General features: G+C 40.9%; 2 long non-coding RNA genes across 9 annotated transcripts in view; both read right to left on the bottom strand.

The window, feature by feature from the left end:
* Positions 1–24,932, bottom strand: part of LOC139156119 (uncharacterized) — a 35,947-nt gene extending 11,015 nt beyond the window's left edge. The window contains exons 1-5 of one of the 6 annotated variants that reach the window (XR_011557237.1): positions 22,818–23,108; positions 11,577–11,702; positions 11,120–11,326; positions 9,779–9,947; positions 7,872–8,490 (exon numbers count right to left, since the gene is read on the bottom strand). This is a non-coding gene — a long non-coding RNA (uncharacterized lncRNA). Of the gene's footprint in view, positions 1–7,871; positions 8,491–9,778; positions 9,948–11,100; positions 11,327–11,576; positions 11,703–22,817; positions 23,109–24,889 lie in introns of those variants that run through there. The other 5 variants (XR_011557239.1, XR_011557240.1, XR_011557236.1 and 2 more) reach the window with 5 other exon arrangements.
* Positions 24,933–25,661: 729 nt separating this feature from the next.
* On the bottom strand, positions 25,662–27,663 carry LOC139156118 (uncharacterized). Of its 3 annotated transcripts, none has more exons than XR_011557234.1 (3): positions 27,626–27,663; positions 27,244–27,355; positions 25,662–26,145 (listed from the first exon to the last, which is right to left on the bottom strand). It is a non-coding gene; the product is annotated as an uncharacterized lncRNA (long non-coding RNA). The 3 variants fall into 3 exon arrangements; XR_011557233.1 differs by lacking the exon at positions 27,626–27,663 and adding an exon at positions 27,519–27,542; XR_011557232.1 differs by lacking the exon at positions 27,626–27,663 and adding an exon at positions 27,453–27,476.
* Positions 27,664–27,857: the final 194 nt, after the last annotated feature.

The raw sequence follows: 27,857 nt of genomic DNA, 5'->3' as shown, positions 1-27,857 counted from the left end.
CAGTCTCCCACTGTTTGCCCCTGTCAAAATTTTTTACATACACCTTTTGTCCCACAAACATTGACCTTTCAGGGGTTGTTACATACTCTGGCTTCATCTTAACATAAGAGGGGTGCAGCCTATCTAAAGGAGACCTCAATCTCCTTCCCATGAGTAGTTCAGCTAGGCTTCTATTGGTAGTTAGGCTCGGTGTTATGTGCTGAGTTAATAGGAAGGTGTCCAGTCTTTCTTGTATCTCCCCTGGAGATGACCTTTTTATGGCCTCTTTGGCCACACGAACATATCTTTCTGCCATACCATTAGCCCAGGCTGCGTGGGGTGAGACCAAGGCATGTCTTACTCCCAATTGGGCTACGAACAGCTCCAGCTGTCTAGAGGTGAATTGGGGTCCATTATCCGAAACCAGGACATCTGGACACCCATGGGTTGCAAACAACCTCCTTAAGACTTGTATAATTGTGGAAGATGTGGTGGACCCTAACAATATAACATCCAACCATTTGGAGTATGCATCCACCACTATCAAAAACATATTGGTGCCCACCGGTCCGGCCAGATCTATATGTACCCTTGACCAGGGCCCTTGGGGTGTGTCCCACTGTGCAGGGGTGGTTTTAGGGGGATTTGGCCTTGTGTCCTGACAAGGGCTACATGCGGCCACCCAATCTTCAATTCCCTTGTCTAATCCTGGCCACCATAGATACCCTCTGGCCAAAGCTTTCATCCTGACCACCCCAGGGTGCCCCTGGTGCAGCATGTTCATGACTTGAGGCCTCAGTGCAGTGGGTATAACCACCCTGTCACCCCACAAAATACAATCCTGCATCACAGAGAGTTCCAGCCTCTTGGTTTTAAAATCCAGCACTGAGTGGTCTTTACCATTTGGTGGCCACCCTTTCAATATGTATTGGAGGACTTTTCCCAACACCAGGTCCTTTTTAGTTTCAATGGCCACCTCTTTGGCAGTAATAAGGGATGGTGTACCTAAATCAATGAGGAGGACATCTCCTGCAGGGGCAGGGTCCTCCACCCTTTGCCCTAATGGACAGCGACTAAGACCATCAGCATGATTAATCATTGAGCCCCCCTTAAGTACAAGGATGTAATCATACCCTGACAAAAAATAGTCCAACGGGACATGCGGGGGGACATAAAAGGTGGAGTTGGCCGCCCGGTGGCTAACAGCCCTAACAAGGGTTTATGGTCAGTGACCAGTTGGAATGGTCTCCCCAATAAGTAGTTGTGAAACTTTTTCACCCCAGCTACCAATGCGAGTGCCTCTCTATCTATCTGGGCATAATTACGTTCTGTCAGGGACAACGTCCTTGAAAAGTATGCCACTGGGGCTTCCTGGCCATTTGGCAATATGTGGGCCAGGACCTCTCCCACCCCATACGGGGATACATCGCATGTAAGCCTAAGTGGCAACGTGGAACTATATTGTACCACGACACTTTGTGAGGTCAAGAGGTCTTTGATATTATTAAAAGCCTGTTGTTCTGTCTCACCCCATCTCCATGGCGCTCCCTTGTGGAGAAGTCGATGAAGCGGCTCAGCTGCTGAGGCTTTCTGTTTCAGAAAAACAGAGTAAAAATTTAATAGCCCCAAAAATGCTTGCAGCTCTGTTCTAGAGGTGGGGGCAGGGGCATCCTTAATGGCTCTGATTTTCTCCTCAGTGGGGTGTATGCCTGCTTCATCTATCCTAAACCCCAGGAAGTCCACTGAGGAAGTTCCCCACACACACTTTTCTGGCTTTAGCCTTAATCCTTTAGCTTGTAACCTAGCCAGAACCTGTCGAATTCTACAGTGCAGTTGGTCTGGAGTGTCCCCTGATATTAAAATATCGTCAAAGTAGGGGACCACCCCCCTAATTCCCCAGAGCAATCGTTCCATGATTCGCTGGAATATACCCGGGGCGACACTTATGCCAAATTGCAGTCGAGTACATTTAAAGGCCCCCCTGTGTGTCACAATTGTTTGCGCCAGGGCTGTGGCATCATCCACTGGCAACTGCTGGAATGCCTGTGCAAGGTCCAGCCTCGCAAAAATTTTCCCAGACCCCAGGGTATGCAGCAACTGCTGCACAACAGGTATCGGATAGGAGTTGTGCTGTAACGCCTTATTCAAGGTAGATTTATAATCCGCAGAAACTCTCAGAGATCCATCAGGCTTCAGGGGGGTGACAATAGAGGTCTCCCAGGGGGCATGTTCGACAGGAACCAAAATACCCTGAGCCTGAAGTTTCTGCAATTGGGCATCCAATTTATCCATTAGGGGCAGTGGTACCCTGCGAGGTTTTAACCGGAAGGGCGGGACAGCAGGATCCAAAGAAAAAGAAATGGGTGGCCCCTTATAGGTACCCAAACCCTGTTTAAAAACCTCCGGAAATTCCTGGACAAAATCAGGCTCCTTCAAACAAGTCACTTTGTGAAGACCAGTGACAGCTAACCCCAAAGGAACCATCCAATCAAGTCCCAAAAGGGAATGATTCGCCCCCTCAATAACTAGAATAGGCAACATACAATGTACATTTCTAAAAGTTATAGGCACCCTAGTGCTTCCCAAAACCCGGATTGGGTGTCCCTGGAAGTCTTTAATAGCAATGTCCAGCGGCTTTAGCGAGTCCAGGGACAACGAAGGCACATACAGTCTCAGTTTATGCCACGGCATTAAAGTAAATTTAGAGCCTGTGTCCAGCTCCATGTGGCATGGTTGATGATTCAACATGAGAGGGACAATAATCTTATTAGGGGCTGGCGGGTAGGTGCCACAGTCCGTGGATGTGCGGTTACCTTGGTTGCCGTCCCTCAAAGTGTTGCTCCCCGGTCTCCAGTTCCCTCTTCCTTGTTGTCTGAATGGTCGGTAGACTCAATGAGATGGAAAGGTGGGCAGCAGGTCTTGATTGAAGGGGGTGTCGTCAGGCAGGATGGCTCGGCAGATGGCGGCAATGTGGCCACGTTTGTCGCAGCGGCGGCAGAAAGCATCCTTAAAGGGACATCTCGAGTGGGCATGCTGACCACGACATCCGGCACAGCCTTGGAAGGATGGACGAGGTTGTCTGGTTGGCGGTACCCGTAGCTGGCAGCAGTGGTCTTCATATGGGTCGAACTCAGAAGTACTGTAGTCGTGTTGATGGTTGGCGGGGGTGCAAGGTGCCTCAGCGATCTTAAAAACTGTGGCCAGCTTGTCGTTTGACTTAAGGTCAGCTGCAGCAGCTTCAGCGACTTCCGCGGTTTGAGCTGCCTTAATCACATCTTGTAGTGACGAGTCGTCAGCTGCCAGCAGTTTATTCCGGATAGAAACATTTCTCATGCCAAATATAATGGCATCAGTTAACCTAGCCTCAGGATTGTCAAACTGACACTTGGCTAAAATAGTCCTGAAGCAAGTGGCAAACTGGTTAATAGATTCCCACTCAGCTTGAGCCATCCAGGAGAACTGGTGCCTGAAAACCCTGGCAGGTTTCGTTGGCTTAAAATGAGCTGCCAACTTAGCCATCAAAGTGTCCCATGGAACCGAATTTGCAGGTTCTGGGTCCGTCAAGGTCTCTGCCAGGTCAAAAATTTGAGTCCCGCAGTAGTTCAGAAATAAAGCCCTTTTACGGCCGTTGTCAGCATCTTTCATGCCGGCGGCTTCCAAGAAAATTTCAAATTTAGCCATATAGGCTGTCCAAGTTGACCTCTCAGGGTCAAATAATTCAGGCGGCTGATGATCAAAGGGGTCGCCATAATGATTTTTTCCGTAAAAAAAATCGCCTCTAGATCCTCGTCGCCAGTGAAATAACCGAGAAACACGATGGCTAACTTTAAATCTTTATTCTCTGCAGGAGACTAACTAGACGCGGATACACTTTCACTCAGACGCGAGCTAGAGAGAAGCGCGTAAGACCAGAGGCACTTTCCTTTTATACTGTTTCACCCGGCAACAAGCGACGCCTGACAGCTCTACAAAGATTGGCGCCAAACCGTAGCAGCCAATGAGAAGCAGGCAAACAACTTCTAATACAAACAGTGAATTCTACTTAACAACTCTACTTTTAGACTTTACCCAGCTACAGAATATTGTGGAATCTTCTGGTCATAACACCATCCACTGAACGGATCCTGAAAAGAACTGAATTAGCCGTTATCAGAAATGAACTCCACAGGAAAAGATTCCTAGTAGACCAAACCAACAAAGACCTACTCACTCTTCATCTCAAACTTAGCAACAGAATCCACCCAATACTCTGGGACCAATCTAAACAACTAGCCCTCTGGAGAGCTGAAACAGAAACCTCCCTCAATACAGACATACACACCAAGAAACTCCACAATTTGGAAAAACACCAGAAATCCAAACCCTTTCCACAGCAACTCATGAAGAATACAGTACATAATTTACCGTACATGACCCTCACCACAGCAGAAACCAACGTCCTCTCCAAAGGATTCAACTTTGCAGTCGCCCCCAAACGCATCACCACTGAAAACATCATATGCGGAGTTGAAGCCACTCTAACCAAAATCAACCAAGATGAAGCCAACAAAATCAGACTTGAAGTCACCAATGTCCTCTGCTCCAGCATTCCACCCCGAAGCAACTTACATAAAGATGAACAAAAAGCACTCACCAACTTGAGGAAAGACAATAACATAATCATCCTCCCAGCAGACAAAGGCAAAGCCACTGTGGTGATGAACACATCTGACTACCAAGACAAGCTATCCAACCTACTCCAAGACTCCGCTTACAAACCTCTAAGTACAGATCCTACCACCTACCTGGAAAAAACCACCAAGTCCAAAATAAAAGCTTCTCCCATCAGTGAAGAAATCCAGCAAAGAATCATCCCCAGAGAAAAATCATCCAGATGCCCCAAGCTCTATGGCCTCCCCAAGATACACAAAGAAGGAACACCACTCAGACCCATAGTCAGCTCCATAGGCTCACCCCTACAGAATCTTGCCAAATTTCTTGCCAAACAACTCTAGCCCTATGCAGAATCCATCATGTCTCATGTACAAAACTCATTCCAATTCACAGAAATCATAAAGGAACAAAACCTACAACCCAGCGACCTTCTCGTAAGCTTCAATGTCATATCTCTCTTCACCCAAGTGCCTATGAAATAAGCCCTGACAGCCATCCAAAACAAATACAACCCCCCGAAGCACATCTTAGATCTGACCAACCACTGCCTGATGAATACATACTTCATCCACAATGGACAAAGATACAAAGAGATAGAAGGAGCCCCCATGGGATCACCCCTGTCACCCATCATCGCAAACTTATACATGGAATATTTTGAAACCAACACCTTGGACAAATCTGAACACAAACCCAAACTCTGGCTTAGATATGTAGATGATACCTTCGTAATTTGGCCACATGGGAAAGAAAAACTGGACAGCTTTCTCACACATCTCAACAGCCTACACCCCAAAATACAATTCACCATGGAAATAGAAACCAACAACAAACTTCCCTTCCTGGATGTCCTAATCTATAAAAAACCCAATGGCTTCCTAGGACATACCATCTACCAGAAGAAGACACACACCAACCACTACCTGAACGCAAAATCCCACCACCAACCTGCACAGATCAATTCCGTAGCCAAGACCCTCATTTCCAGAACCAAACGCCTAGCCGACAAAGACCACCTGGAACCTGAATTACACAGTCTCACAAATGTATTAATTTCCAATGGATTCCAAAGAGAGGCAATCAACAACTTAATCCATAAAGAGACACCCCCCAAGAACCAAGACACAGAACAGGACAATGGTATCGCCCTCCTCCCTTACATCAAAGGCACCACAGATAAAATCAGTAAAATTCTCCGCAAACATAACATCAAGACAGCCTTTGGTACAGATTAAAAAATAGCCAACATCCTAAGAAACCCGAAAGACAATACCCAGCTAGAAAACCAGGGAGTTTATCAAATACCATGTAAAATCTGCCCAGCCACATATATTGGACAAACTAACAGGAGAGTAAATGCACGTGTTGCAGAACATAAGAATGCATTAAAGAAAAAAGAAAAGACCTCCTCCCTTTTCCAACACTTCAAAACTACAGGACATGAAATTGATTTTGACAGTACTAAATTAATTTCCAAAACAGAACACTACAGGAAAAGAATAATCATGGAAGCCATCGAGATAGAAAAACATCCCCAAAATATGAACAAGCGGGATGATACCTCCCGCCTACCAGACATCTGGAAACCAGCCCTCAAACGTAACCCAGCCATAAAAACTGAAACTAGACTCAGAACACACATTGCAAAACAATCAAGCAGCCTGCAAGCTCCAACTACTCAGGATATCACACCTAATCAACAACCATTAACTAATCAGCATACTTCAGCTCCATCAACGACCCAAGATGTTACCCCACTGACTCACCAGGAAGTTTCTACACAGCAGGCAATTGCTGAGCCATCAAACCATACCCAGTCACCAGTATTTATAGAAGGAAGGCAGCTCAGGTCTCGCAGTGTTCGCCTTAGTACAAGGACAGAAACACCAGCCTGAAGATGATGAGTGTGACCTCGTCGAAACGTCACCAGAAATTTCCAAATCCTACACGGGAAGAAACCCGAATATACCAAGACCGTCATACCTGTACCCGTGAAAATCTACGAAAACATATATACACACATATATATATATACTCTTTGACCTCCCCACATCTTCCTGATTATCTTTTAATCAAATCACCACTATGCCGTAATTCTCCCCAAGCAAGTTATTACAATTGCTTATGAATTCCTACAGTGTATCCCAGAAACACCCCTGGGGGAAGTGAATGTCAATTATTTTTCTTACTAGCTCAGCCCTGCTTATGGCTTGCCAAAGAGATCAACTTACTTAGTGACTGCTGTAGCTCATGCAGGACTGTGAATGAAGAAATCGAGGCATTCAGCACTATGCCAACACCAGGTGTGGAGCGAGATGCATAATACAAGTGTGTTACAGTGCTCCAGAAGAACAGATTTTCAAATACAGCGAGTCCTAAGGGATCCTGATTTTTCAGCATTGTATCAGGGAAAGTATATTTTCCAGAACCATCTACCTTTACTGTTTCGATGGACTAAAAAAACCCAAAAAGCAATATGAGAACAATATTCAGACTTGCAGAACTATCACTAATTGTTTTAATTAAATAGCCATGCTTTCTGATAACCCAAGGCAATTCTCTATGGCACATTTTGCTCAAATTCTCCAGATCATGTGGTTTATACATTGTGGCCCTCTATATCTAAATGGTCTCTTTATTTATGTTATTTCAGGTTTGCTTGGTTTGTTTGGTTATTTCAGGTTTGTTTGGTTAAGGAATTTTAGGTATTCATTTTGGTTCAGCCAATTGTACCACTTGTCCCAGATTTTATGAAATTCAGATTCATCCTTATCTTGAAGTGCCAATGACAATCTAGTAATTTCCATGCACTTTAGTACTTTGATTATAATGTTTAACATTGATGAGATTGACTCCTTTTTCCAATTTTGTCCATAGAGTATTCTAGCAGCTGTTGTGACATGTAAGATTATATACCTATCCTCTTTCTTAAAATTCTCCCTAGACGCCCAAGAGCAGGGGTAGGCAAAGTTGGCTCTTCTATGACTTGTGGACTTCAACTCCCAGAATTCCTGAACCAATCATGCTAGCACAGGAATTCTGGGAGTTGGAGTCCACATGTCATAGAAGAGCCAATTTTGCCTACCCCTGCCCAAGAGGAAAAGCTCAGGTTTTAAGAAAACAGTTTGTGATATAGAATAGAATAGAATAGAATTTTATTGGCCAAGTGTGATTGGACACACAAGGAATTTGTCTTGGTGCATATGCTCTCAGCGTACATAAAATAAAATATACATTTGTCAAGAATCGTGTGGTACAACACTTAATGATTGTCATAGGGGTCAAATAAGCAATGAAGAAGCAATATTAATAAAATCTTAGGATATAAGCACCAAGTTACAGTCATACAGTCAACATGGGAGGAAATGGGTGGTAGGAATGATGAGAAAAACTAGTAGCTCAATACAGTTTTTAATTTTTAACCAATAGGTTTTGGCCCTGAGGCAGGTTCACCATAGGTGGTAGTAGGTACCAATCTCTTTTCTATATTTCCAGCAGACTGCTGAAAGATTTGGGAACATTTTAGCAAGCTATGCTGGTGGAAGGTGCCTACAATATTACGTTTAATTGAAGAACATAAACACATTTTTGGGATTTGTTTTCATAAATCACAAGGGGGAGGGAGGGGGAGGGAGAGAGAGAGATGCAAACTATAGGTAGCTTTGAATTTGAAATGGGATGAAGTGCACACCTTTTTATGCATACTGATCCAATAGAGTCTATTAGTGATGTAATCGAGTCAATCCCGCGGGCTCTTCAGCAATTAATACCACAAGCACATGTCTGTCTGATCCATCCATCCCTGCAGCTTCTATTGCAGTCCCATCCTTCTCACCAAAATTCACCCAGTACATGTATCTGTGATAAGGTAGAAAACCAGAACAAAATGCTTCACGAGCAGAGTTAAATCTTGACGTAGTCATGTTTGGAGTAGAGCTATTTAAATAATTGGGAGAAGTTAGTGTGACTACATTTAGGAAAATTTGCTGGCATTAATCTACTGCCATAATGTACATTTCTCTAATTCTTTGCTATTTATATGGGTTGGACATACATGCACAGATATACACAGAAAACAGTGTACAGTGGTACCTCTACTTAAGAACGCCTCTACTTAAGAACTTTTCTAGATCAGAACCGGGTGTTCAAGATGTTTTTTGCCTCTACTTAGAACCATTTTCTACTTAAGAACCCGAGCCTGGAAAAATTTCCAAGGAAATTTGAGAGTGGCACGAAGGCCCGGCTAGTTTCCTGCCATTCCCCCTTTAATCCCGGCCATCTCGGGCTTTTCTAGGCTGCCAGAGGAGCCTTTGGGTGGCGCTTAAGGAGGTTTTGGCAGTCCAGAGTGAACGAAGCATTTTCCTTTCTCTGGGCGCTTGCAGAGGGAATAAACCTCTGCCAGCGCCCAGAGAAAAGAAACGCTCCCTTCGCTCTGGGCAGCAACTGTCCTCCTCCTCTTCTTCCTCCCACCCAAATTCCAAGCTTTTATTTCCTTCCTAATGAGTTTTCATGCATTATTTGCCTTTACATTGATTCCTATGGGAAAAATTGCTTCTACTTACAAACGTTTATACTTAAGAATCTGATCACGGAACGAATTAAGTTCTTAAGTAGAGGTACCACTGTATATCTTTTGTGCAATTTGCCGTTTTGCTGTTTGCTGGGAGGCAAATTGCTGTTTTTTCCTTGTTTTCCTCCCCCAAAACTAAGGTGCATCTTACATTCCAGTGCATCTTATACTCCAAAAAATATGGAAGTTGCCCGGTGTCCAAATTTTGATCACACGACCATGGGGATGCCACAGTGCTCGTAAGGGTGAAAAACAGTCATAAGTCACTTTTTAAAAAGTGCTGTTGTAGCTTTGAATGGTTACTAAACAAACTGCTGTAAGTCGAACACTAACCGTATGTAAAAATTTGAGATTCCAGCTCTAAAGACTTATGGAATTTCTGGAAAGAACAGTGAATTCTTACTGGATTTGGCAACCTCTTGAAACTCTGGGCATTTTTAATAAATAATTTAGATCTTGGAGATGTTATATGGGCAGGCTTCAAATAACATAGTACTGGCAGGCATCATGTATGCATGAAATTATATCACTATTACAACACTGTAAATACAGTAGCGTCTATTCTGAAACTTGTACTTTTTTTCTGGAAATATAACCAGCTGCTTCGGCACCAGATTTTTCTCTAGGACCTTTACATAGCCCCTACCATCAATGAAACCAGTGAAAATGGCATGAGGATAATTGCTGGCCCAGTATAACTGCCCTGTGAACCAGTCTACAGAGATGCTGTTGACGCCACTGACATCTATAAGCAAAAAATAAATAAATACATTCAAGAAGACAAAATATGGGAAGAGGCTCAGTGACTTTTTGTTATACAGCGTTCCCTCAATTTTCGCGGGGGATGCGTTCCGAGACTGCCTGCGAAAGTCGAATTTCTGCAAAGTAGAGATGAGGAAGTAAATACACTATTTTTGGCTATGAACAGTATCACAAGCCTTCCCTTAACACTTTAAACCCATAAACTGCAATTTCTCATTCCCTTAGCAGCCACTTAGATTATTACTCACCATGTTTATTTATTAAACTTTATTAAAAAATATTTATTAAAGGCGGACGAAAGTTTGGCGATGACGTATGATGTCATCGGGTGGGAAAACCATGGTATAGGGGAAAAAACAGCGAAGTATTTTTTAATTAATATTTTTGAAAAACCGTGGTATAGCTGTTTCGTGAAGTTCGAACCCACGAAAATCGAGGGACCACTGTAGTCCATCTACATAATAAATAATCTTCTGTAAGAGGCTCTTTACAACACTTCTTTCTGAGGCAAAAGGGGTCTCTATGTAATGTTTTTCTGGTTATTTCAGCTTCCTGTAAATTTAACTTCATGATAATAGAATATATTTCATTTAATGGTCACCCATCATCAGTGTAATCAATGATTATGTCTTCATCAATGGTCACCTTCTATTATGTAGAAAATATTACATTTTTATCATCAGATTTTCTGTATGGTATTTGGGCTTTGGAGAGCTAACTGGAAATATCAGTGCCTTGAGTTGAATTACACATGGGTCTTCTCAAATTCTAAAAAGGCGAGGATATTTGGACAGTATTGGGGAAAAGATTTGGGGGTATTATAGGGGATTTATGTCATGTCAAGCTTTGAGACACACATTTTGCATGTTAAATCTCAAACTCCTCAGAAGGAAAACAATCCTTAATTTTTACTCCCATCAATTCAGATAGGCTCTAGGAATTGTGTTCCATTCCAAAGGAGTGCCACACCACACAATATGAAAAGACAAACTGAGGCACAATTGACTATAAAACTGATCTTGACAAATTTTAGGTTCATCCCAAAGAAAATTAGGATTGATCTAGAACTGGAGCTGAAATATGGATGCAAAAATATGAGTGCATACAAAAGGGTTAATTTTTGATTCTGGATTTACCTGTAGTAAATAATTTTACCTGGATAAAAAATCATCTCACTTTTTCCAGACACATAAACATGCAGTTTTTTATCTTCACCAACCCAATAATAGCTTCTCCTTAAGAGGTCATAAGCTACAGAGACAGGCTTTGTTTTTGTAGATATTAGACTCTCCAGGTGATGCATCTTTAAATCCAGGAGGACAAGACCTTGAGGGACAGCTAGTAGCATTTTGGTGGCACCATCTGAACAGAAAAGAACTTTAACTACCTTTGCTCTAATACATAGTCAAATTCAGCCACCTCAATTTGAAGCACTCTTGATCTGAGCTGGCACTGCACCTCTTAGAATTCTTAACCAGCTAACAATATATAGGATTTAATTATGTCTCAAATCACTTGTTAATTCTGACTCAGGTGAAACTAAGAGATCTCATCTATTTTTTCAGCCCTTAGACTCATTGCATGTTAATTGTACTGTGGACTGAAAGCTTACCTATAACATTGCAAAGGGTTCCATTGACGAGTTCATATCCTTCAACACACTCACAGGTAAAAGAACCTAATGTGTTCTTGCACAATTGATTACAAGGACTGTATGCTGTTTCACATTCATCAATATCTGCAAAGAACAAAACAACGCTGTTGAAAGTTGCTATAAATTGTAAAGGCAGTTACATCAAAAAGTGTAATCATTTATAGAAAAAATTATGTGCACACAATAAACCTGGGAAGATCCTTAAAAAATAATAATCAAGCAATAGATCTGCAAACACCTAGAAGCAAACAAAGTTATAACCAAAAGGCAACATGGGTTTATCAAAAAAAAAGAGATCATGCCAAACAAATGTTATTTCATTCTTTCACCAAGTGACAAAATTAGTGGACCAGCAAAATGCTGTGGACATAGTATACTTGGATTGCAAAAGGCATTTGACCAATTAGACCACAATCTACTTCTTGGTAAACTAAAAAATGTGGAATAGTCAGCATCACCACCAGATGGATCCATAACTGGTTAACAATCTGCACATATTGTGCAGTCCTTAAAGGAACTACATCTACATGAAAGGCAATAAGCAGTGGGGTACCCCAAGGTTCTGTTTTAGGCTCAGTACTCTTCAATATCTTCACAAACAATTTAGATGGGGGAATAGAAGGGGAACTTGTCCATCTTTCATGGCCAAATTTTATTTTATGAATGGTGTGCATGCATAAGATTTGATTGGTTTTTATATAAATGGGTTTTATTGGGGTTAGTTTTTTAGAGCTTATATTCGACTTCTTTTTTATTGTTGTATCTTTTTGTATTGTTATTATGTTGTAAGCCGCCATGAGTCCTTCAGGATTGGGCAGCATAGAAGTCAGATAGATAGATAGATAGATAGATAGATAGATAGATAGATAGGATAAGATAAGATAAGATAAGATAAGAAAAGAAAAGAAAAGAAAAGAAAAGATAAGATAGATAGATAAATAAATAAATAAATTCATCACATTTGCAAATGACACCAAGCTAACATGAATAAGTTAAAGATCCAGAAGGATCTTGACAGACTTAAACACTGAGCCCTATAAATTCAGTGTAAAGTTAAGGTTTTACACTTAGGCAAGGAAAATCAAATGTACAGGTATAGAACTAGTGGAACCTGGCTCAATAGCAGCAATTTTGAGAGGGATCTTGGAGTCCTAGTGGACAACCATTTATGAGCCAGCAATATGCAACAGCAGCAAAAAAAGCCAATGCAATCATAGGTTGCATTAATAGAGGGATAAAATCAAGACCATGTGACATATTTCTACTGCTTTATAAAGTCTTAGTGTTGTGGTTCCGTCTGAGGCCCCTCCGGGAACGGCTGACCTTCTGTCGGTTTCCAGCTCAGAGGGAGAGGCTGAGGAACAGGAGGTGCAGACAGACGAGGAGGAGGAATCCCAGGCTGAAGAAGAGGGAGGACAGCCAGAGTCCCACCAGGGGGAGCTCTCCCCAGCAAGCAGCCTGGATTCCTTAGAGGAAAGTGCACAAGCCATAATTGATCTGCGACAACGAAGAGCTACTCAGAGACGGAATCAATTGGCTAAATACTTTCAGCATTAAAGTGGCAACAGCTGGGTTTGGGTGTGGTGCTCTTGGGAAAGGCTAAAAGGCAGACCCACCCTTCCTGGCTTGTGGAGTTTTATCTTTGAGAGTCGTGGGACCTGACTGTGAACTTTGGCGTCTTGGAATCCTGGTTTGTGCCTTTGACTATTGAAACCTTGGGGGTGTGTGCCAGCAAGAAGCTTGCTGTATTGTCTGGACATCAGGACCCTGCTGTACCGTATTATATCCTGTCTGTTGGGAAGAACAGGTTTTCCTCTGTGCTTATTTTTTCCAGTTATAAAATACTTTTGGCTTTTACCAGAGTGTCTGGCTGTTTTTTCCAGTTGGTGTTGAGGTCTGGGGGAACCCAGACAGAACACTTAGTAAGGCCACTCTTAGAACACTGGATCCAGTTTGAGTCATCAAATTATAAAAATGATGTTGAGACTCTGGAAAGAGTACAGAAAAGAGAAACAAATATGATTCGGGGGCTGGTGGCTAAAACATATGAAGAACAATTGCAAGAATTGTTAGGTCTAGTCTAGAGAAAAGAAGGACTAGGGGTGACCATGATGAAAATGTTCCGATACTTGAGGGGCTGCCACAAAGAGGAATAGCTCAAGCATCAGAACATTTCCAAAGCATCAGAAGGCCAGACGAGTAGCAATGGATGAAAACTAATAGAGTAACCTAGAACTAAGGAGGAATTTCCTGACAATGAAAACAATTGACCAGTCGAACAAAAGGGTTGCCTTCAGAAGTTGTGAGTGCTCCATCACTGGAGGTTTTTATGAGATTGGATAGTCGTTTGTTTGAAATTTTATAGGGCAGTGATGGTGAACCTTTTTTTCCCTCGGGTGCCAAAAGAGCATGCGTGTGGGCAATGGTGCATGTGAGTGCCCACACCCATAATTCAATGTCTGGGAAGGCCGAAAACAGCTTACCCCGCCCTCCAGAGACCCTCTAGAGGTCAGAAACAGCCTGTTTCCCAACTTCTGGTGGGCCCAGTAGGCTCGTGTTTTACCCTCACCAGGCTCCAAAGGCTTCCCTGGAGCCAGAAGAGGATGAAAACACCCTCCCCCTGGAGGCTGTCTGGAAGCCAAAAATGCCATCCCAGAGCCTCTGTGTGAGCCAAAAATCAGCTGGCCAGCACCCACATGTACGTTGGGGCTGAGCTAGGGCAAGGGCTCATGTGCCAGCAGATATGGCTCCGCGTGCCACCTGTGACACCCATGCCATAGGTTTGCCATCACTGGTATAGGGTCTTTTGCTTGTGCCGGTGTTCAGACTAGAAACCTTGAAACCTTTGTTATTCTGATACTATTGTTATTGGCATAGTTTAATTGCCTAGTTTATATACAGTATATAAAAGCGAAAAACCACTCATGTTGTAATCACAAAATCTCCAGAACCATAAAGCCTATGAACTGTTAGGTGCTCAATAAGAAAGGATTTTTTCCAAAATGTCCACAGCAGCATTAGTATTTCCTATATTATTATTAACATGCTCTGATGCTAAGAGGTTCTACTCCCCCTCCCCACCTGAAAATAAATCTGTTCCAAATGCAAAATACAAGCACAGGAGAGGAGTTTCACTTTTACTTTCACAGTAGCAAATAGCTAAGTCAGGGCCAAGCTCCTTCCTGTCTCCTTCTTGTTCACACAGCAAATACTTCTTTTAGTTTTCAAACAGATCTTTTGTACAGATCTGTAGGTCGTGCAATTAGGAAAAGACAAGTAAGGGAACACAAATATCATCAAACTCATCTCCAAGTAAGTAGACAGACTGCAAAAACATATTATTAACATGCTCCTATGCTAATTAGTTAAATGTTCTACTTCTCCTTCCAACCTGAAAATAACTCTGCAGAGAATGGGACAGCACAGGAGAGGCTTCTGTGGGACAAAGCGGAAGGAGAAAAGGGTACAGGATAGGATAGGATAGTCTTCTATGTTTCTATGTTTCTATGTTTCTATATTGTGTGATGGATGATGGATAAATAATACAGTGTCAAAACCTCTGTAGTTCAAAAGGCAATCAGTTTCTGCTGGATGGTGATAGCTTTAGGACAGTGTTTCCCAACCTTGGCAACTTGAAGATATTTGGACTTCATATAAATATTACATAAGTGGTATTTTACTCCCGTTCAACTCGCACACTTTCAGCAGAATGTCAGGGGGAATTGTTGGCATGGGTGTCAAGATAAAGGAGTGTTTATGCATATGTTTTGGAAATGCTTGATAGTGCAGGAATTTTGGCAAAAAGTGAAAGAGGATATCAATAGAATGCTAAATATACAATGGACAATCACTAAGGAAATGGCAGTACTAAAGCAATGGGAGAATTTAGAGAAATAAAAAAAGCAGCTATAGAAAGCGCTCAGGCAGTAATAGTTTTGAATTGGAAGGATGCGACAAAATGGACAATGCAAAATTGGTATAGGTACATGGTGGACCATATTCAATTTGAAATAATGGATAAAAGGATAAATTCGGATAATGAAACTGAGTTGGGACAACTGATGGGACGGTGGGACAAGGTAAGACGATATATGATGAGCAGAATCCGAGACCAAGCTACAAGAAATAAATTGGAATCATTCTATAATATGTAAATAGATATATTGCTCTTGGGTCAAGTGGACTATACAAGGAACACCCCCGATTTGGTGGTGGGGAATGTGTGTGTGCCTGGGTGGTGGGCACATTGCACTATGCACTGTTTTATGTTGTGTGTATATAAACTTGTTAAAAATTAATAAAAAAAATAATTAAAAAAAAAAGATATTTGGACTTCAACTCCCAGAATTCCCCAGCCAGCAAATGCTGGCTGGGGAATTCTGGGAGTTGAAGTCCAAATATCTTCAAGTTGCCAAGGTTGGGAAACACTGCTTTAGGAAGCGACTTTGCATCTTTAGAGACATGAGAACTTGCACCACCACTGCCTTCAGCGTCCTCGAGCAAAGGTCTCCAGCTTCCTTGATAAAATATAAAAGATGGTATATAAAGATAAAGTAAGTGGAAAGGGCAGTCAAAAGTCCCAAAAGAAAAGTGGCAGTGTTGTGCTATTTCTGTGAACACCGTGCAGTTATGCCATGTTAATATTTTACCAGCTATTACATTTTTCGAATGCAGGCATTGTACAATTGCAATGATGCAAGGTGGGGCTTTTCCAAATCTCAAAACAACTGAGAAAAGGAACCTGGAAAGGAACATGCTGTCTAACCTTAATTATCCAACAACTAAACAGCTGGCTGGCCGATTCTGCAGCAGTGGCCAATGCACACCACTCACCCACAGACATCAGCACCTTAATGCCAAGTTTTCTGCCTCTCTAGTTCATTATGTTGTAAACATAGAAACATAGAAGACTGACGGCAGAAAAAGACCTCATGGTCCATCTAGTCTGCACTTATACTATTTTCTGTATTTTATCTTAGATGTTTATCCCAGGCATGTTTAAATTCAGTTACTGTGGATTTATCTACCACGTCTGCTGGGAGTTTGTTCCAAGGATCTACTACTCTTTCAGTGAAATAATATTTTCTCATGTTGCTTTTGATCTTTCCCCCAACTAACTTCAGATTGTGCCCCCTTGTTCTTGTGTTCACTTTCCTATTAAAAGCACTTCTCTCCTGGACCTTATTTGACCCTTTAACATATTTAAATGTTTCGAACATGTCCCCCCTTTTCCTTCTGTCTTCCAGACTATACAGATTGTATAGTACTGTATTATATAGTTGATTTCCATATTTCATAATGGTTCAGTAGGAGTTATATTTATTTTGATGAGGGCATATGTGGTTCAATTGTCTTCCAATTTCTGAAGCCATGCATTGGGGCAAATAGACACAAACATACACACACACATACACACACAGAGGGGGGCTTGTATAACAATGTTGGGATTATTTAAAAGAAAGGTACAGTAAGTCTAATTTTTTATGCTGAAAAGGAAAACCAGTTTTATGCAGGGTTTAAAGCTTTAGACTAGAAGCTAGAAGTTTAGTTCTAGTCCTTCTTTAAGTACCAAGCCATCTGGATGACCTTGGGCCAGTCACTCCCTCTCAGCCCTGGGACGCAGACAATGGCAAACCACTTCTGAAATTTTGCCAAGATAACCTCAGGGACCTGTCCAGGCAGTTGTCAGGAGTCAAGACTGATTCAAAGGCACCAAAACAAATACTGTATAGTGGTACCTCGGTATTTGTTGTTAATTGGTTTTGGGAGGTGCGATAAGTATTAAAATGACCAGTGGAAAGCAAACCATGTGACTTAACAAGCGATCCTTTGTTTTGGCCAGAAAGGGTAGCGAGTCACAAGGCAGCCAAGATTGACAGCTTCTAGCTTGCATGCCGAGTATCAAACAAGTAGTAGTACCACAACAAAAGTTTTGCATCAAAATGCGTCAAGTACCAAATTTAATTATTTTTATAGCAGCCAAGTACTAAGGTACTATTATATATGCCTGTGATGGCCACCTATGGCACACGGTCCACAGTGGCACATGCAGCCATATCAGAGGGCACGTGAGACATGTTTTAGTTTCAGTGTGCGTGCGCATGATGGGCAGCTAATTTTCAGCCTTGGGAAAAGGCTGTTTCGTCTTCCGGATGCTCCAGGGAAGCATCATTGGTAAATGCAAAGAGGTAAATCTGGAATAAGACACTTTTCCCCCTTTTTTCTCCCCCTTTTGAAAGACCCAGAAAGTCTGTTTGGGCCTCACTTTTGGTATCTTCCCCCTACTTCTCTCCTTCCCATCGCAGAACTATGTCGCTAAGACACTAACACCACGATCGGAAGCCTTGATTCAGAAGTAATGTTGGCTGCTAATTCTTATTCCCAGGTGCAGGATCATAGAAGAAAAAAGGTGGCTGTGAACGATAACATTGGCTAGAGTAGAATAGGGAGAGGGATAGGGACAGGACAGGACAGAAATAGAACAGAACAGAATCACAGAGTTGAAAGGGATCTTGAAGGTCTTCTAGTCCAACCCCCAGATCAAGCAGGAAACCCTATACCATTTTAGACAAACAGTTGTCCAATCTCTTCTTTAAAATTTCCAGTGCATTCACAATTTCTGCAGGCAATCTGTTCCACTCATTAATTGTTCTGTTAGGAAATTTCTCCCAAGTTCTAGGTTGCTTTTCTCTTTGATTATTTATTTATTTTATTTATTTTATTCTATTTATTGGATTTGTATGCTGCCCCTCTCCGTAGACTCGGGGCGGCTAACAACAGTAACAAAAAACAGCATATAAATCCAATACTAAAACAACTAAAAAAACCTTATTGTAAAACCAAACATCCATACATACAAACATACCGTACATGAATTGTAAAGGCCTAGGGGGAAAGAATATCTCAGTTCCCCCATGCCTGACGGCAGAGGTGGGTTTTAAGGAGCTTACGAAAGGCAAAGAGGGTGGGGGCAATTCTAATGTCCGGGGGGAGTTGGTTCCACAGGGCCGGGGCCACCACAGAGAAGGCTTTTCCCCTGGGCCCCGGCTTCTTGTCCTGCCTTCAGATGCTTTGGAGAATAGCCCAGCTCCCTCTTCTTTGTGGCATCCACTGTGATATTAGAACATTGCTATCATGTCACCCCTAGTCCTTCTTTTCACTAGATAAATTGAATTCCAGCAAATGTTCTTTATATATTTTAGCCTCCACTCCCCTAATCATCTTTGTTGCTCTTCTCTACACTCTTAATATATTTTTTTTACATTGTAGCAACCAAAACTGGATGCATTATTCCAAGTATGATCTTACCAAGGCATTATAAAGTGGTATTAACATTTCACATGATCTTTATTCTATCCCTCTATTAATGCAGCCTAGAACTATGTTGGTTTTTTGGAAGCTGCGGCACACTGCTGGCTCATAATTAAGTGATTAGAACTCCAAGATCTGTCTGAGAGTTACTACTATTGAGCCATGTGCCATCTACTGTATTCTATACCTGTGCATTTGGTTTTTCTTGCCTAAATGTAGAATCTTACTTTTTTTCACCATTGAATTGGAACATCAAGGAAAAAGAGAAGTCAAGCAGGTCTTCTCTTGAAAGAAGAGCTGGTTTTTTAAAAATAGATATAAAACCCTGTGTTTTTTTTAAAAAAAATAGATATAAAACCCAAGCTGGGATAAAGGTGGCAAATGGGGGAAAAAAATTAGCCTTCTGATTTGATAAGTACTGTTGCACTGAGCCTGAATAACAGAGAAAAAATGGATAGTGTTCCCAGAATTAACTTGCCTGACTTCAAAAGTGCTCCCACACTCCACATAAAAATAAATGCAGGATCCCCAACCTATCATTAATGTCTGCATCACCAAAAAGTAGGGTGGGAATCAGAGTTTACAGCACAATCCTACCTTTTTCCGCTCAGAGTGTATTGACTTTATCTCTACATGCCACTGTAAAGGATTAGTAGATTGCCATCATACTTCCTTCTTTCCCTGTAGCTGATTAAACCAGGGATAAAGAGATAAACTCCGTTCTTCGGAGCAAGAGTGGTTGACACTTCTGGCTTGTAATGGATTTTAAATTCAGCTTCCCAAAATATGAAAATAATGACTGGTTCAAGTAAAGGCAAAGTACCGAGAAGGTATAGGTAAGCCTCCACTTTTAATTAAGAAACCATATCCAAGAAGGGACAGTAAAAAGAGTGCTGCAGACATGTGACTTCATAAAGTCAATTGCATTGTTTATTTATTTATTTATTTTATTTATTTTGTCCAATGCACAACAATACACAATGAAGGTTATAAAGGTTATACTCGAGTAAAATATATTAGAGAAAGAATAGAAGTGAAAATTTAGGAATAGAATATATCAATTAGAGAATAGGAGGATATAATGAGAGTAGTATAAGAAGAATAGAATAGAAAATAGTATATATGAGATATAGGAGAGACAATAGGACAGGGGACGGGAGGCACGCTAGTGTACATATGCATGCCCCTTATTGACCTCTTAGGAATCTGGAGAGGTCAACTGTGGATAGTCTGAGGGTAAAATGTTGTGGGTTAGGGGAAGATACTACGGAATCCGGCAATGAGTTCCATGCTTCGACAACTCGATTACTAAAGTCTTATTTTTTACAGTCAAATTTGGAGCAGTTAATATTAAGCATGTATCTGTTGTGTGCTCTTGTGTTGTTGTGGTTGAAGCTGAAGTAGTCGTTGACAGGCAGGACGTTGCAACATATGATCTTGTGGGCAATACTTAGATCATGTTTAAGGTGTTGTAGTTGTAAGCTTTCTAGACAAAGGTATGCATGTTTGGGATGGCAACCACAATAATGGAAAATAAGCAGTGTGTCTCCATCTTAGATCCTCCACATAACACTCCCACCTTTCCTCAACTTGTCTCACACTCAAATGCTAAGAAATACACTGACTCCTGGTCTTGTTACTATCACAGAATAGACAAATGGATAAGTTTAATCCTCTGCTACCTCAAAGGCTTTCAGTTTGGACTGTCACATGGCTATAACCTGCAAAATGGATATATTGTAAAAGAAGAAAATGTTGAATTCTAAAAATCACTTTTGTTTTAATACTGAGGCATTATCACAGCCATATACTCATTGCTTTTTAAAAGCCTTCTTCCTTTATGGAAAAACATGTTTTTGTAGCTACACACATTATTTTCAACTTCCCTTAGTAATTCCTAGTCCAACCCCAGGGTAGCATTAAAAGTAGTATCTATCTATCTATCTATCTATCTATCTATCTATCTATCTATCTATCTATCTATCTATCTATCTATCTATCTATCTATCTATCTATTTATTAGATTGGTATGATGCCCCTCTCCGCAGACTCGGGGCGGCTCACAACAGCAATAAAACAATTTACAAATCTAGTAATTTAAAAACATTTAAAAAACCCCGTTATTAAGCAGACATACACACAAACATACCATACATAAATTGCATAGGCCCGAGGGAGATATCTCAATTCCCCCATGCCTGGCGGCAAAGGTGAGTTTTAAGAAGTTTACGAAAGTCAAGGAGGGTGGGGGCAGTTCTAATCTCCGGGGGGAGCTGGTTCCAGAGAGTCGGGGCCACCACAGAGAAGGCTCTTCCCCTGGGACCCCCCAAGCGACATTGTTTAGTCGACGGGACCTGGAGAAGGCCAACTCTGTGGGACCTAATCGGTCGCTGGGATTTGTGTGGCAGAAGGCGGTCCCGGAGATATCAGATGCTTGTAAACAAAAAGAATCCTTGTGTGTTGTTAATAGATTTTTTTTAGAGTTACATAACTGGCAGGAGTCCAAAGTCAATGGATTTTGGATCTGATAGCAGCTCAGCTGAAATATGCCCCTCGTATACCACAGGCATAAGTCTCTCTCATTCATTCATAAGAATTCTGAATAAAATGTTGGTAACGCAGAATCATTTTGCCTTGATAGTAGAAGATGCCCACTGTTAAAAGCATCGGGTTATCCTCTGGCAGGAGAGGCAGGGAAAAGGGCTGAGAGAAGGGGGAAATTACCTATAGCTTGGCAAAAATGCACCTATGTTTCATGTACAAACAGCCCAATTTAAACACCTCTAATTAAATCAACTCCTCTAATAGAAAATGGGATTGAGAAAAATACATGCCCAAAAATCCTGGGGTTGTGGGCCAGGTATTCAAGGAGAGTTCCCCTTCCTTTTGGGAGAGTGAACCCATGTTAAGTAGCTAAGATGGCTAAGTAGCTCATACTAAGTTCTACAGTCAACTGGTTTTTTTTCTTTTAATGTGACTTACTGGTTTAAACCCTTTTTAAACCAGAGATAGCACGCGACAGTCTTGGTATGCCTGGAATGCACTACCTGACTCTCTTGTTACATCCTCAAATCCCCATAGATCTAACCTTAAACTATCTACCGTGGACCTCACCCCATTCTAAGCGGTCTGTAAGTGGGCGTGCATAAGTGCACCAGCATGCCTACCATCCCTGTCCTATTGTCCCCATTTATTTGTACCCTGTTTCCCCGAAAATAAGTCACCCCCGAAAGTAAGACATAGGAGAGGTTTCATAGAATTGCCTAATATAAGACGTAGGAGACGTTCTGTTTCGCAGCATTCCAGAACAGAACATATATAACATATGTTTGAAGAAAGTATAATTGTTGTACATGGAAATAATGGTACGGTAGTAGTAAGAAATTCTTGATAGGATTCAGTTTGTCTGGTTATGCTGGTTTGTGATGACAACTACTGTACAGTATATAATGAATGTTCTTTTTTTGTTGTTCAGCAATAAATGTGAATTCTTCTTCACTGAAAAAAAAATAAGACATCTCCTGAAAATAAGACGTAGCACATCTTTGGGAGCAAAAATTAATATAAGACGCTGTCTTATTTTCGGGGAAACAGGGTACTCATTTTCTGTGTTCATGTCCATGTATAAACTTATATCTGTTATCTTGTATATCTTTGACAAACTAACTAACTAACTGAATAAAATATCTAAGAATAGTCCTCGCAAGGCTAAATATACTACACTCAACCAGCATTTCTGCTAGGACTAAGGACTTGTTTACTTACTTACTCACTTACTTACTCACTCACTTACTTACTTACTTATTTTTTATGCCGTCCACTCCCGAAGGACTCTGGGTGGCTTACAACAATAAAAATAATATTTAAATTCCATAATTAGAATCATACCATGTCATACAATCTCACTATGGCCAGAAATAAAGTGGCATCAATTGCTCACAGTCTCCAGGCCTGCCAGCAAAGCCAGGTTTTCAAGGCTTTTCGGAAAGCCAGTAGGGTGGGAGCAGTATGGATCTTGGTGGGTAGATGGTTCCAGAGAGCCGGTGCCACCACAGAGAAGGCCCTTCCCCACGGCCCTACCAGCCAACATTGCTTAGTCGACGGGACCCAAAGAAAGCCAACCCTGTGGGCTCTAATTGGTCACCGGGAGCTAAGGATTAAGACTAATCCTTTCTTTCTGTTTACTGTGCTTTGCTTAAACCAACATTTGCATTTGTATCCCAGGAGCAAGGTGGGTGTGGACAATGATGAAGTATTAAAACAGCACTTCCTTGATAGTAAAACAATCTTAACAATTTTACATGGATGGGGTTTATGTCAGCGTTAAAACAGTAACAATTCTAATCTATTCATTCATGCTCAAGAGGGAGGACTACTTAGCAAGACAATCAATAGATGGACATTAGCATTGGAAATGTACTAAAGTTGTAATACCAACACAGTGCAGCTCCCAAGCCACCTCACATGACTGGAAAAGACCAGTACTCTAATAGCAGTGCACTTACAAAACATGTTTGAGTAGAACAGGATCACTTCCATCACACTGCGTGCATAAGCATACCATTGTGCCTACCGTCCCTGTCCTATTGTCTTCTTTTATCATTATTTACTACTTATGTTATGCTTATACAAACTACAATCCTATACTTGTTCGACAAAATAAATAAATAAATAAATAATAAAAATAAAATAAAGTATATAAATACTGATCATGAAAAGATTCTCTAATAATTGTTGCCTATTTCCATACCAAGCAACCGATGGTCCCATGCTAACAACGGTAAGTCAATAAGGAAGTGAACTCTGGAATTGTTCTTATACTTTGAAAGCATCTTGTAGACAAAAGAAAGGGCAGGGCAGATGCACTTTTATGCCTTTTTCCAATAAAGAACATTTAATTGGACGGTGTAAGCTCTTCAAATATATAGTTGTGTACTTTCACAGGCAAGGCTGGTTTCATAGGAGAAACTATACATGCTGAGCATAACACTGATGCTACTTTGTTAGGGTCAACCGAGGGTGAAAATCCTACTTCCGGTAATGCCCACAAGAAGTATTTTATTCATTTGTTTGTTTGTTTTGTCGAGTACGTATTGGTAGTATACAAAGATATAATAATATTTATATTCATGATACTAGTAAAAGAGAAACATTAGGAGAGGGGATGGAAGGCACTCTGGTGTACTTATGCACGCCCCTTACTGACCTCTTAGGAATCAGGAGAGTGGATAGTCTAAGAGTAAAGTTTTGGGGTTAGGTGATGATACTACAGGGACTAGTAGTGAGTTCCATGTATCAACTAATCGGTTACCAAAGTCGTATTTCCAGCAGTCGAGTTTAGAAAGGTTTGCTTTAAGTTTGTATCTGTTATGTGCTCAAGTGCTTTTGTGATTGAAGCTGAAGTAGCTGTTGACAGGAAGGACATTGTAGCAGATGATTTTATGGGCTATGCTTAGGTCGTGTTTTAGATGACGTAGTTCTAAGTTTTCTAAACCTAGGATTGTATGTCTAGTTGCATAGGGTATTCTGTTGCGAGAAGAGCAATGGAGGGCTCTTCTAGTAAAGTATCTGTGGACATTTTCTAGAGTATTTATGTTTAAAATGTGGTGTTTTCTTCCATATTCCCCCCCTCCTGGCAATGCTTTACAATCTTCTACCAACTGTGTAGTTTGATGCCGCTATGGATTGATAATAAAGTTGGAGAGAAAAATCCCCTCTTCTTCATTCACCAAATCACCTATTCTTCTGCAATGAAGCTGTATCTACTCACATTATAAGCTTGTTAGGAAAGAGAACTGTGCTGTGCTGGCAACCCAAAATGGAACTAAACAGTGTTGCTTGTTTTAAAGAGCAATGCTACATGATGATCCTGAGTTGGCCTAGGCAAAAATTCCCAGGAATGTTGCTAATTCAATGAAGAGCCATGAAGCAGTCATTAGTGGAAGAACTGGAAAACCCACCCAAGATTTCATGATGGGACAATGCTACTCAGTGCCAAAGGCTCTAAGAAGAAAAGAGAAAGGAAGACCAGGTTCTACCAGCCAAAAAGTGTTGTTCCGGCTATACAAACACACAAACACACATACACATATATATCCTTATCTCTAAATAGAAATGTTAGAACCTTTTTAGTCAACAGAATCCATATGTGTTGTATCCTTGTAAATAGTTGGTTCCGTGTGGAAACGCTGTCTGAGCGAGAATCAGGAAGTCGCTCCTGATTGGCTCAGACGCGGCTGCTCTCTCTCTGGCGGGAACCGCAAATATATAAAAGGAGCGGTTTCTCCCAGGTAGAGCAGACGGTATCCGCTGAGTGTCACTTACCTTTAAGAGCTGAATAAAGGAACCATCTTTCACCTAGCCCTGTCTCTGGGTTTACTTCAATACGCATACAAGCAGGGGGAAAAACTATGCTACAAACTGTTCAGTAGAGGGAAATGGAATTTTTCAAAGAATTTTCCACTTAAACCACAGTAAGTCGTTAAGGGAGAATGGAAAGTAGCGACCAGTGTAAATATAAATCTTTCCAAAAAAATACACCTGCAAAAATGAAAGCAAATGCTATTTGATATTTTAATGAAAGGGAAAAATCACAAGAGATGCTTTGCATTGCGTCTTGCATCTAAACTCATGAATTCATAAAAGCCTGTGAAAGAGGGATTAGTAAAATTTAGCAGGTCTGGGACACAAATCATATCATTCAAAGGGCTGAATTATTGTAGGATCTTAAAATCATTTGAGCCAAAGTCTTTATTTTGCATTCGGTTTTTCATACAATCATATATCATCCTTTATTTGCAAAGCTGATATGTGACTCTAGGCATAGTACTATACAGCTTGCCAACTGGGTAAGTGCTGCTAGTTGAGGACTAGATCCAGATACGCTGTTTGGCCTCTAGAAGTGATTGCAATTAATTTCACTGGGTCTCCACCTGACTGTAAAACCAGAATCCAACTCATGCTATCAGCAGAATCTCTCCATGTTTGCTACTTTCAGCTGGCTTTTAAAAGGCTATTTAAATAGCTTTTAAAAATGCTATTTAAAATGAACAGTAAAAGACTGAGTGTTAATATAATAAATACGACATTGAGAAATTCCCATTCTGTAATTCTGCACAATCGCTGGTTTCCAGCTGGAAAAAAGGTTTATAGTTCACATAGTTCGTTTTTCTTACAAATCTGTGCTTGTCTTTGTCGTCAGAGGAGTTACCATTTCCTATTGGGGGGAAAAACCAAAAGTCAACATTTTATATTATATTCTTTGCCTGTTTAGATTTTTTCCCTTCATTTTGCAAGATCCTGCAGCCAGGGTGTGTGTTTGCATGCTCATTTTATCTCATCAAGCACAATCTATAAAGAAACTCTACCAGCTTTGCAAAATAAGACACAGTTAATTTAAATAGCAAACTATCCTTCAATCAGTCTCAAAATCAATTTCTATAGGGAAAGAAAGGTTGTGATTCTAAAACTTTTCAACTCAAAAAAACTGCACACAGGTTACTATCCTTGATTTTAAATTATATTCAAATATTTAAATTATGTTATAAATTTATAAATTATATTTAAATATTTAGAAACATAGAAGATTGACGGCAGAAAAAGACCTCATGGTCCATGTAGTCTGCTCTTGTACTATTTCCTACATTTTATCTAAGGATGGATATATGTTTATCTCAGGCATGTTTAAATTCAGTTACTGTGGATTTGCCAACCACGGCTGCTGGAAGTTTGTTCCAAGCATCTACTACTCTTTCAGTAAAACAATATTTTCTCATGTTGCTTCTGATCTTTCCCCCAACTCACCTCAGATTGTGCCCCCTTGTTCTTGTGTTCACTTTCCTATTAAAAACACTTCCCTCCCGGACCTTATTTAACCCTTTAACATATTTAAATGTTTCGATCATGTCCCCCCTTTCCCTTCTGTCCTCCAGACTATACAGATTGTGTTCATTAAGTCTTTCCTGATACGTTTTATGCTTAAGAACTTCCACCATTCTTGTAGCCCGTCTTTGGACCCGTTCAATTTTGTCAATATCTTTTTGTAGGTGAGGTCTCCAGAACTGAACACAGTATTTCAAATGTGGTCTCACCAGCGCTCTATACAGTGGGATCACCATCTCCCTCTTCCTGCTTGTTATACCTCTAGCTATGCAGCCAAGCATTCTACTTGCTTTCCCTACTTCCTGACCGCAGTAAATTATTTAAATTATATTTAAATATAAAGGTGCTATAATTCATTCAAGATTATAGAGAAAGCTACCAAGTGTATGTGCTTGGGACTGAAATAAGACTTTAAAATGTTAGAAGCTGTTACCTGGCCTGGGTCATAAGCAGCATTGATGCACGTTTCATCTTCAACAAAGCTGTCAGATTGGTTATCCTTCTGGTAGATGGCCAATGTTTTATCAGATTCCGTACTGGATGCCCTTTGAGAAAGAGAGACAGAATTCTAATGTGTACAACAGTTTAAATGCCAGGTTGTTTTTCAGAGTTGTAATTTTACATTAGCATTAGTCCCATTACCACATTTCCAATATCATGTTGGCAACTGCCTCATAAAGACCATAGTTGTTGTTTATTTCAAGATACCTTCATAGTCCTACACATAGGTCAATATTCCATGAACTACAATGTGTTCAACAGCAAAAATAACCAAAGATCAAGAACAGCGAAACACACAGTTGAGGCATACCAACATAGGCAACACCTCCTGTATAAACAGAGGCACAGAATCAAGATCAGTACTGTTTTATAAAAACCCTAGTAAGATCACAGCTGGAATATTGCAACCGATTTTGGTCACCATACTACAAAAAAGATGTTGAGACTTCGGAGAAAGTTCAGAGAAGAGCAACTAAGATGAGACTAAATCTCATGTCATCTGGAGACTAAAACATAGGAAGAACAACTTCAGGATTTGGGTTTGGT

Source organism: Erythrolamprus reginae, unplaced genomic scaffold, assembly GCF_031021105.1.
Source record: "Erythrolamprus reginae isolate rEryReg1 unplaced genomic scaffold, rEryReg1.hap1 scaffold_304, whole genome shotgun sequence".
NCBI lineage: Eukaryota > Metazoa > Chordata > Lepidosauria > Squamata > Dipsadidae > Erythrolamprus > Erythrolamprus reginae.
The sequence above is the reverse complement of the archived record's forward strand: the minus strand, read 5'-3'. Positions and strand labels throughout refer to the sequence as shown.